A 12856-nucleotide genomic window follows, 5' to 3' on the forward strand; every position below is an offset into this window, starting at 1 on the left:
AAGGGTTATCTGTCCATTGGGAAAGAATTCTCTCCTAACTAATTCCCATTCAGCAACCCCGAGGCTCATTCGCCTTTGCATAGATGTCAACGCGTTTCAAACCCAGAATGATTCAAGGGTTTTCCTCAGGACTCTGACTGGGAATCTGTGACTATTGTAATGGATGCCCAGATGTTTATATATTGTACATTGTAGCGCCAATGGTGCACTTATACGTTATTAACTGGAGCTTCTCTGCTTGTCAAGGATATTCACTGACCAATTCCAATAAGTAGCTTCACGCACCAGGAAGAAATTCCGTCAAGATCCAGTGACTGTTGTAATGGATGCCCAGGCATTTATATATTGTATATTGTAGAGCAAATGGTGCACTTATCCGTTATTAACAGGAGCTTTCATATGTTTTTTCACATGTATATTATTTATGTTTTTCACTTGTAATGTCTAACTGTGTCATATTTTCATAAGTATGGTATACTGAATAATGTGTTTTCTACTTTATGACATTAATAATTGTTGATGTACATGTGTATGAAATAAGTCACAAGTGATGTGAAATAAATCACATGAACTTAGAATTTCTGGTCTAAGCTCATACTTAAGGATTCAGTAAGTAACCTCTCTCTTTCACACAGCACATCGCAGCAAGTTGTCTTGCTTTTCTGTGGTTTGTGAAAGAATGATAAATCTGCCCGAAGTTTTAGATATGGAGAAGGACAGGGTGAAATCAGAGTTAAAGTTATTATCGGAATTGGTGTGGATTATGCCAGTGAGTGGATGGTGGGTGTGTTAGTGAGTTGAAAGACTGATACTTAGATCAAGGAGGTTACAAAATGATCCCTCCCTTGACAATATGGTCTTCTTTCAGGATTCTGCTACATTCTAAAAGCCATCAAGCACCACCTCCTACACCCAGACACTTACACGTTTATTCACTGCTGTAGACCACATGAAACACCCCTACCCCAAGTAATCTCAACATTGCCCCGAATAGCCTTGTAAGTGTGTAGGTATGCCTACCTAGAGTTGCATTTACCTTTCCATCCATTACAGTTTTTGATATGCTTCAGAATCTCCAATTTATATATAAATCAACCACAGTCTAGAGCAACGTGAAAGTGGTTCACCATGGCAGAAAGCAGTCACAGAGGGATGAGGTGGGGAGCAATCTGCCCCCCCACTGACAATTTATAGATTCTGTCATATTACTGATTTCAGTTGATAATGAAGTTTCCACCCAAATCGATATAACAAGTCTTGCAGTATTACTGCATGCAATATTACCATATAGATACTATCGTGTGTGACTGCAGGGACAACTGCTCTGGATCAAACCTGTGTTGAGTGATATAAGCGCTGGACCCAATTGTACAGGATGGGAGTTTCTTTATCCAATTGCATGTCATAGGGGCCAATTGCTTGTGGGTTGTAAATAAGTTTAGAATCGCCCCCTAAATGAACTACCAATATCTTGAGCACTGGTTTTTCTGGTGGGTTTACTGCTGGATCTTGATGAATAATATTTTCCCCATTTTGGCCAAAATATCTCCCAGGCATTTACTCTGCTTTAATTGGGCAAAGTTTTCAGGTGAACAACTCTTGATCCAGATTGTTCAAGCAGATGTTGCAATTCAAGTGGGGCAGGTAACCATTGTTACTGATCATGTCAGGATTAATAGGGCATGAAAAGTGTAGCTCTACATCAACTCAACGTCACCTTCCATAATATTATAAGTAACTATTTAATAAACACATTTCAATTAGTGTGAATGTGTTTTGTTGTTCTAAATCTATCAGAGGTACTGCATTTCACAATACTTTTCACTCAATCTTTAGAGGTGCAATGATTAAACTTCAAAAATGGGATAATTTGCCTATATTGAACAACATTTCTTCCCTACTTTAAAATATTGTAATATGTGGATTAGGCTTATTGTGTACACTGCGAATACCAGAGAACATATAATAATAACAACAATGATAGACACCTTTAGACAACAATAATAGGACAACCACTTTATCAACCACATGCTCTAAAAAGACACAAGGTACCCCATGCAGATCGGACCACTTTGTACCGTCTGCTGGAGTCGAAGCGTTACACCACAAGGACAAGTCCTGAAATGCAGTTGGAATCAACTTGCATTTGCACCACAGATTCAGCACATGTCTAATACAGGTATACCAGCAAGTCATTCCAGTGGAAACCATTTGTAAATAGTTAACAACCATTTCCACTGGGATTTATAGAGGGGCAGACCCTCTAATGGAATATAAGGATTTTTGCAGCTGATGAACTGCCACCAGAATATGCTGTCAACCAGTAGGAGAAGATGAACTGGTGGTATAGATATTTATGACATTTCACTATGAGCCATGACCTCGGAAGGGACAGTATGACTTGAGCAGTCAGACTGTATAACTGATTAGGCAATTGGCCATTGGTAGAATCAACTGAAGGTTGATCTGATGCCTCTGACAGACCCATATGATATGTAGAGTCAGTCATCTGTTAGATACATTGTATGTGCTCTGAAAGGCTAGTAATGTGGAGCAGTGTCAGTTACTGCTGCAGACTTAGACCAGTCCCAGGTAAAGCAAATTAATTTGCATGTCCAAGGGACTGACTCTTCTTAGATCTACCAGCCTTTCACAGATACTGGCCTTTTGGAGAAACCCTTTCAATACACCTCATACCCTTTTGCACAGCATACTTCAAAAGTGCAAGCTCACAGATTAATAGGAATGTTAAGATATATATATAGTGTTTCCTGCCTCAGTCTTGTGGCGTTGAATTGCTGTACAAAAATCAGGGCCATTGAAACTGGCCTGACTAGCATCAGAGAGAAAGTCCTGGCACCTCTGAACCATGACATCTTGTTGAGAAGATTGGCACAATCTCCTGGTGTTATTGGATCTGGTCCTGAATTAATTAAATCATTCTTTTAACAACAGAGCAAACAGGTTTGAATTGGGTATAAAGAATCTTCAAAAGTGTTGTGACACGTGGAGTAACACAGGGGTTCTCAATATCCTGGCAGATTTCCAATCTAAACTTGCAGCTACTTGCTCAGATCTTTGAACTGTCTTAGATTACTGTTCTAATGTACACTAAAGATACTCAGACTTCCACTTGGATAACAGGCCTACAAACTGGACCAACATCACCTTTTGTCAGAAACTCGTTTATTATTGGGCAACAGAAAGGTTTCTTTTCAATAGGACAAAAGCTGAAATAATCAGAAAAAACCCCAACTCCCTACCTTTTAATTAGACCCCTAGTTTAGGCACACCACCATGCACCATGCTAAAAGCATGGAACCTGAACATTAAATTTGATTCATACTTTATTCATGCACGATGAGTCCCTCCACCTCTCTGAAATCATAACAGTGGGAAAAGAGTAAACAGCATCAATTTGTATCTCTCTCACCTCCAAGGAATTCTTCATACCACACTGATAATAGGGTGGATCTGACAGGATAGCTCACTTAGACTATTGCAACATCACTTTCACTGGCCTCCCTAAGAAGCTAATCAATAGTATACAAGGACTCCAAAACCAGTATTCCAGATTATCTTTAAATCTGTGTGCCTTCGAACACATAAAAGCTCTGAAAAGTGGTCACTTGGTTCAAGTGGATAAGACTATTAAGTTCAAAGTCCTCTGTACTGTTTGTCCAAAAGGCATACTGAAGTAAATGCCCTCCTACCTAAAACAAAATTGATCGCATATGCCCTTAATAGGACCTATATTCAGCAATGGCCCATGTCATTTGTCAGAGCCCCTTTCAGAGAGCCAGGGGGCAAGCAGGAGCTACTGGGCCCAACCATGTGGTTGAAGCCTATTACTCCTTATATCCTGAGGCCTAACCTACTGTGGATCCTGAACAACAGAGCTAAGCACCCCTTTATCTCTTGGCTCTCAGTGGTAGCACGGTTCAAGAAGTCCAAGGCTTCTTCGGGGAAAGGTAGATACAGGGGGTGAAAACAGGGTCACAACACAACGTATGTTCAATAGAAGTAATAAATGATTGTCATGTCAAATGCTATCTTTTGTGATAAAAGTAGCATGTATATACAAACATAAATTGAAATCCATAGCATTCACAAACAAAACACAAAGCCCCCCTGAAGTCAAGGTGCTAGTGTTTAATAAGCAGGCCCCTGAGTCCTACTTCCCTCTCACTAGTGGTGGTGGTTATTCCCCATTTACTATAGGCGACATTCAGGTTAGATCCTTGTGATACTGTACTTAGGTAGTCTCAGCTAAGCTGGGACTACTTTGACATCACTACATTCTGTGCATGACATGTAATACATTCCAGTGGTGTGAGCTGACAGTTGACAGTTATTATTGTTGGCAGCACCTGGCTGTGTGGAGTGGGTTGCTCTGTTTCTGCACAGAAGTAAACAACAGATGGAAAAGCTGCCGAAGTGGCGTCTTCATTTAGTAAATCCCCACTAGCAGTCTTGAATCTCAAGAGTTCACTCCAGACCTTTTAGAAAAGTCAAAATTGTTCCAGGACCAAAGCACTATCTAGCGGACGAGTTCCTCAGGGAACTTCCAAACCTTTGATCAGTCTTACCTGCACAAGCATGATTTGAGTCTCTAACAGCATATGACTTGTGGATTCCGAGGCGGTAGTGGATGCCTTCAGTAAGTAGCACTCGCGGCTCTGTAGGGCCAGTAGCTGGGGGTCCTCAGCTCTCCTCCGGTGCGATGTGAAGTTTCCTTTGATCCTTCTCCTAGGTGAGGGAAAGTGTGACAGCTTCTGGTTCCAGTCTTCAGCCAGTGCTCGGGTCCTGCACAGGTCACCACAACTAACTCTCATCGCAACATCAGCATCAACCAGGCTGCGTTCCTTGTACTTTTCGGTGACTGCCTCCTTCCTCGCACTCAGGCAACAGCCTGATAGGCACAGCAGCAAGATCCTCTTCATGGCATCCTCCTCTAGCATGCAGGGTCACCAAATCTCAAAGTGCACACTGGCAACAGCCTGATTGGCACAGCAAGCTTCACAATGGCTTTCTCTAGCATACAGGTCACTGACTTACACACAGCACATGGACAATGGCCCGATCTGCACGGTAGTCCTCTCCTCACACCTTGCTACATGGATACACTCACCTGGATCCCCCACTGGACCTCTCTCCCTACAGCAATCTCTGTTCCTCACAAGGCACACTGGTCTTGACAAGCATGCAGGCACTGATGCTCCAGGATCCAGGAAGAAGTGGTCTTGGGTTATTTCTTGTTGACGTCCCCTTAGGGAAACGTCCGGAACTACGAGGCCAGAGCCACGAGTTCCAGAAGCCCGCAAGCGTACCACGCTTGCCCAAACAATGAATTTGCCTTAACCACACACATGCATGGTTAAGGCAAATGCGCTCTAGTGTTTGGAATGGGCAGGGAAAGAGGAGTGTTGGGAAGTGGACACTGACAGGCAAGTGGAGCTGGGACCAGGTCTGGGTGGGTTTGTGGTAGTTTCAGGGTTGGTGGCGGTTTGGGATAGTTTTAGTGGGTAGTGGGGGTTGGGGTAATTTTAACGGGTGGTGGGGGTTTGGGGTAGTTTTCGGGGGTGGTGGGGTTTGGGGTAGTTTTCAGGGGTGGTAGGGGTTTGGGGTCGTTTTCAGGGGTGGAGGAGGGTTTGGACAGTGTTCAGGGGTGGGGGTTCATGGCAGTTTTTTGGGGTGGGGGTTTGTTGTCATTTTCAGAGGGGTTCAGGGTATTTTGAGGGGTTGTTTTAGTTATCAGGGAGGGGATGGGGTAGTTTGTAAGTATAAGGGGAGGGCGTGGTCGATTTTAGGGCTCAAAGGGAGGTCGGGTAAACTTTTAGGGCTTAGTGGGAGTGAGGTGGAATTAAGGACCGGGTTTCAGGCATTAGGGCAGGGGAGGCCAAATCTTGGGGTTTGGAAAAGGGTAGGGGTATTTACACTTCAAGGCAGGAAGGGGATGGGGAGGCGTGTGGTGACCTTAGCCAATCATACCCCTGTACCATGCATGCCTTTACCACAACAAATTGAGGTAAAGGCATGCGTGGTTGAGACACGTTCATTATACAGACCGCGTTGTTTAGGTCTGCAGGGTTAAGGAACTCATTGTTCCATCATACAACCATCCCCTTATCCAGCCGGGAAACTCGAAGGCCATAAACCACAGTTCTGGCCCTAGGTAGAAGCCTTGCAGAGCTTCTTCTCCTCATACAGCCCAACAGGCTGCTTGACAGTTTACTATTTTGGGTTCCTTGAGCTATCTTTCTTCTAGCCCATTTTCAGACACCAAATGCGATTTAGCGTCTGAGTCTTTGAAGTTTGTGTTGGAGGTCAGCTTCCTTTTGAAGTGCCCTCTACTCTACCATGCCCTTCCTCCAGAAACAGTCTGTCAAAGCAGGAAGAATCCAAATCTATAGCCCCACAACACGGGCCTTGGAAGTGACTTGAGGTTCAAACAGGGATGCCAGCCACAGGTCTCTGAGTAGCAAAAGGTTACCCCAGGGCTTCAGCCCTACTATTTATGCTTCTCTTATCAGCCCCATATACTTCCTGAGATGTGCCCATGCCCCTTTCCAGTAACTATCACTCAATCAAAGAGCAACCTTTGAAGTGTACTGAAGAACCTGGCTCTTTATTCTCCAGTGTGTGTCCCACCCAAGTCACAGGAATTCAGAAATCCACAAATCTGTCTCAGGGGATTTTTCTACCTCCACCTCCAGTCAGCCCTAGAACTCCCAAACTGGAATCTAGAATCTTCCATAGATTGTTCCACTCACAGGCACACATTCACCAAGCACATGCATACTACAAGCATGCACTGTACAGTGCTACATACTAACATGATGTAGACCAAGGGTGAGTTAAGCACACAGCAGCAAAACTTTACATGAAAAAGCCTGTAGGCCTCATTCTAGTGACACAAGAAAAAAGGGCCTATTTATTTCTACTGATCACTACACGGTATGCTACCACAACCGTCATGCTGCTTAACTTCTGGCAAAGGCAGTAACCTTTCCCCATATAAGTGTAGGGCTTTGGGTGCTCCTCCCAGTACAACAGGACTGAGGCCAGCCCATGTCATGGCAAACACACATGATCTGTGTTCGCCCATGACAACAAAAATCAGCACCAGAATGCACACATCATTGCAGCTATGGCATTCAGGGTGGGGGTACATATCAATTACCATGCGAGGGACATTTCTGTCCAAACATCATCTCAGATCATTGAAACAACTGAAACATGGAGGGACTGTCTTGGGATTCCTGTGTCACGTTTATGGAATGAATTCAAACCAAATTACATGTGTTTCCTAAAAGACCTGAAGATCAAACTGTTCTGTGTAGCCTGTATCTGAAATCATGAAAATGGGCACAGTTATTGAAGAATATTGGACAGTTGCTTAACAGGTGACCAAGTTGGCACAACAACCAGATTTTTGCTAAGGTGCAGTATTCTGCACATATTCTGTTGAGTTATCTATTTGATGCCTGGGTGCAGGGGCTGTCAGCACTGTTATTGGCTAGTCATGTTTGCGCCTCTCATTTGTTTAACTGTTCTATTAAGTCATTGTATTCAGCTAATGAATCTGTTTGGAAATCCCTTACCACAAAATGTCCCAAAAAATGCTTGAGTGGGACCACCCATAACCACCTAGGCCAGAGCTTAAGGTTTCAAGTGAAAATCATGCACGAGATGAGCGAGGCACAACACCAAAATGGTTGTTTCTTTGTGTCTTTTGGGTGCATAACGCAAAACCTCAATCTTACCTGATTGCCAGAAGAGTTTAGAAGATGCCCTTCAGAAACCAGTGAATCTCTTTTCAGCAGTACCATTCTCAGCTCTTTCCATGTCTCCCAAGCAACCAGTGTGAAGATGCAGAAACTTTCCAAATACCAAACTATTGAAGGATCACATAAAGGTATGTTTTACAATCTCACAGAACTGACTAAGTTTTCTGAAATGGTTCATTTTCCTAAGGATTTTGAGCATGTCTGTAGACATTTTGGTTTTTCCTACAGACATTCCTATTCTCTTGCACAGGTCAATATGAATTAGTTTCACATCCAGCCTCAGGCTTCACATAATAATGTGTGCCAGAGACCTGAGAGAGAGGCGTTTTCTATATCTTAATCTTTCGGTATAATGATTAAGCAATCACTGCCATTGGTTGTACAGGCCTTTGTTTGTTGACAAGGAGAAAATAAAAGAAGCAACCATCTACTTCAATCCAGTAATATGTAGAGTCATTAATGGCTTTTAGTGCAGTCAATAAAGAGAATTTTGAATGTGTTAAAGTGTTTTATTTTTAGTTATTTTGTATTTAATCAATAGGAATTAGTTGTTAATGCATCAGCATTAATAATGAAGATAATTCAATAATTTATATTTTAATATAAGGTAAAATAAATTATTAGTCAAGATAACAGTACAAATTAATACAGCATGCTTGTTCCATAAAAGAAGTTCCCTAATCTAAATAATCTGGAAAACAAATATAGAACAATTTGTCAGTTCAGATACTTAATAAGTAGTTTTGATGAGAGAATTTATGTAGAAGCATAAAGACTTCACAAGATAAACTGGAAAGTATTCTAAGCTATAAATCAGCAGACAATCAATGAATATAGGTTAAGCAACCTCTCATGTAGAGAGTATGAGTAACTTAAAGATGAGTCTCTTGTCAAAAAGTCGGGTTAGGAATCCAGCTGCCGCTCTAGGAACACACAATAATATAAACACACAATATTCTATGTTGCAACATTATTTTCTTTTATCTCCCAAAGCCTCCAATAAGGTTCCAGTAAACTCCTTGGAATCGGCAAACTCCCTATCTTCTCACACTTGTAGTCTTTAGATATTAGATCTTGAAAAGTTACATAATTCACATGCTGTGGTCCAGACTGTTCTTCTCACGACTCATTCTTCCTGTTGCCTCCTCTCCTGCAGTTCAGATCCTCACTATCAGTCATCTAATAAAAAAATAAGTGCCTATTCACTAGCTAACAGAAGGTTTCTGGAAGGTACCTTCACACCTCGTTTAGCATGTCTCTACATGGCACATTTTGACAATGAATATATCTTTTGCACAACCAATTCCTACACTAACAAAATATTGTTGTGGCATTGTTGTATTGAGGCCATTCTTATCTTTTGGCAGGATGATATAGAGAACTGCAAGAACTTCACCACATGCATTATTTCTCCTAATCAATACTTACATTTCACCAAAACCATCTCAGATAAAGAACTCCTCTTCCTGGACATCTGTATCACTATCATAATGGTAGACTTTCCATCACCACCTAAAAAAAGCCACTGACTGCAACAGCCTCCTACTGTATGAGAGCCACCATCTGAAGGTCATTTGGGACAACTTCCCCCGCAGCCAATTTTTCGGTTTCTATCGTAACTGCAGAACCACCGCTGATTTTGACCAACAAGTTTTAGCACTCACTAATAATCTAAAAGAGCAACACTATCCACTACGTATGGTCAACCTAGCATGGAAAAGGGCTAGGGGCAACCACTGGACAACACTTCAGGAATCACAGCCTAGAGCACAGGATAATAAGATCACATTTGTGACCACCTTCAAACACAATTCAAATCAAGTTCAAAAGATCATACGAAAACAATGGTCTTTCCTACAAACGTGTACTCTGGATATCCCATCACCCAGTTTTGCATACAAATAAACTAACAAACTGTGGGATATGTTGTTATGCACTAGGCCATGTAAGACTGCCAGAACGGAACAGCGCCTCCTCTGGGATCTTCCTTTCCATCACCTGCCATTACCCCTATGGTTCATGTGGCGTCTGTCATTTGACCAAAACCACCAAGGAAATAGTGTTAGATACAAAACTCATTTGTACACTTAAAAACCCCACCAATTGGAACATCAAAAATTGGGAGTAGATGATAGCATGTCCTTGCACCAGGAGATACATCAGCGTGACAACCAGATAGGTCAAGGCCAGAATTATGGAACATCGCAGTGGTATCCATTGCAAAAAGACCACTACTAAGATGAGGAATCATTTCTTGGACTAGAGCCACACTCCAGATGATGTCAATTTGACTGTCTTTTTCATAATTCTATGTACTTTTTTCTACTTTATATTTATTTTTTAGCTCATTATTATGTCTTTTTTATTAATATAGTTCTCAATATCAATTATATTGATGTTGTGTGTAATTGTGTGTTTATACCATTGTTAGTATTATAATCTATGTCCTTATTGTGGCAAAGCTTGATATTTTAATAGAGAATGTTCTGCAAAACCAAATAAGACTAAGGCTGTGGCTAGTGTAGAGATCAATCAAGAACAGGGAAACTAAGGCTCTCAACCAGAAGAGAGATCATCTCTCGAGAGAAGGCGTACAGATCTCACAATATCTGAACAATGTAGGAACACAACTTCTGCTGCATCTGACTGTTCGAGTCACAGTAGTCCTATCCCCACAGCGGAGGTACATAACATATATGCTTATTGACACCTGGGTCACAGGCAATGTATTTGGTCTGACCCTGGTTGCCAAGCACTGGCCCACAAATATTCCCAAAGAAAAACCTGAGCCTGCGCAAGCAGTAGATGGTTCAGAGTTGTCTACTGGACTAATTTGTTTTCAGACAGAGGCTCTAACCTTAGTGTGCGTTAATGGGCATACTAAACAACTTGTCTTTGTCTAATAGGCATTCACATCTTCAGGGTAATTTTGGGAGTACCTTGGCTAGAACACCATAATCTAAAAATCAATTGGGTACACCACAACGGAACCTTTGACCTACTATTCTGCACTTCTACCTAGAGGCTCCAGAGGTGGGAATATCTCTGCATTGCGCCTTTATCTAAGGAACAGAACACTTTAAACTACCCAAATGATACTAGGACTTTCAAGATGTTTTTGACCCTGTGAAAGCCACTCAACTGCACCCACACAGTGCATTTAATTGCCACATAGATCTCCTCCTGGGAGTGATACTGCCCTGTGGTAGAGTTTACTCGTTGACAGTATCTGAAACTCAATACACTACTCCACGTTGCATGTGTCTCCCCTCTCTCTTCTTTGTACCCAAGAAGAATAGGGAGTAGAGGGCTTGTGTAGAATATAGGGTGGTCAATAATGTGACTATTAAGAACTGCTATCCTCTCCTGTCAATTCCAGTACTACTTGATCAGGTCAGAAATTCCACCACTTACACAAAACTAGATTTATGGGGCGCTTACCACTTAATCAGTGTACGAGAAGGCGATGAATGGAAAACCACCTTTAGGACCACAATGGGGCTGATTTAGTATACTATTATGCACATCGGTATGTAACACTCGGGCAGCATTTCAATATTTCATTAATAATGTCTTGAGGGAGTTTTGGGATGTTTGTGCAATTGTCTACATATTAGACATTCTGATGTACTCAAGCTCAGAACAAGAACATGTACAGCATTTAAGCACCATCTTGCAACACCTTAGTTAAAATGCTCTCTTTGCTAAATTAGACAAATGTTCAGCTCATGTACAGTCAGTGGAGTTTCTAGGGTATCACTTACCTCCAACCTGCATCACTAAGGACCCCAGAAAGGGAGAAGCCATTAGCAATTGGCCAACTCCAACAAATGTCAAGGAAATTCAACAGATACTTTGCTTCGCCAATTTGTACTGTCATTTCATTCTGCACTTTTCAGAGATAGAGGCCCCCATAACACAGCTGCTATAATAGAGGCAATGATTTGCATGGTCTCCAGAAGCCAATCAGGTGTTGCAACAGTTAAAAACTAAATTCACCACTGCACCCATTCTTCAGCATCCCAATCCAGACCATCCCTAATTCGTTGAAGCCTATGCTTCATAGTTACCCTTAGGAGGAATTTAATCTCAAAAGAACCCAAGTACTGGCCACATGCATTTCATAGCTTTTTATTCCAAAACAATTCTACCAGCGGAGCAAAACTATACGGAGGATAAAAGAAAATTTCTAGCCATCAAACTGGTGTTCACTGAATAAAGGCATTACCTACAGGGGGCTAAACATGCAGTCACAATAGTCACAGATCATGAAAATGTAAATTATTTAGCTACGCGAGGCCTCTCACCCCTCATCAAATGTGATGGATGCATTTCTTTAGTGGTATTGATTTCTTTTTTTGTGTGATAATTTTTTATTGGAGATTGAAAATATACAAGTTCACAAAAAATACAAAACAGTATTATAAATCATAAATCAATGCGAGTCAAGTAAGATATACAAATAACATAAAATAGAAGAGGAGACCATTATATATAAGAGGGGAAAGAGAAGAAAAAAGGGGAAATTAGAAAAATATTAAATGACAGGGAGATAATTATGGAAAGAATAAAATTGTACAAAATGTGCTAGATTTTAAAACTGATTAATAATAATCATCATGAAAGGAATTTAGAGCGAACAGATTGTGAAACAAGATTATGTGTTTAGAATCAGTAGATTATTATATATATGAATATGTACAATAGCACAACTGAGATTGAAACAGGATAGTTAAGAATTATGAAATAAATAAATAAATGAATGAATAAATAAGTAGATAAATATACAGATGAGTAATTGCGAGGATTGATGAGTAAGAAGAAGAATCAAGACACGGAAGGATAAATAAATAATGAAATGATAAGAATAGAAAGGAAAATTTAATTAAACGAACTCCTCACTTGGAGATAAAAGGGTAGAATGGAGGGGAAGAAAGAAGAGAAGGAAAAGAAGGGAGGAAAAGAGGAAAAAAGAGGAAGAAAAAGAAGGGAAGAAGAAAGAGAGAAAAAGAATTTCAGGAATCTCATAGAAAAGGGGACCATACCTGTTGAAATGTTTGTTCTTG

Source organism: Lissotriton vulgaris, chromosome 8 (genome assembly GCF_964263255.1).
Source record: "Lissotriton vulgaris chromosome 8, aLisVul1.2, whole genome shotgun sequence".
NCBI lineage: Eukaryota > Metazoa > Chordata > Amphibia > Caudata > Salamandridae > Lissotriton > Lissotriton vulgaris.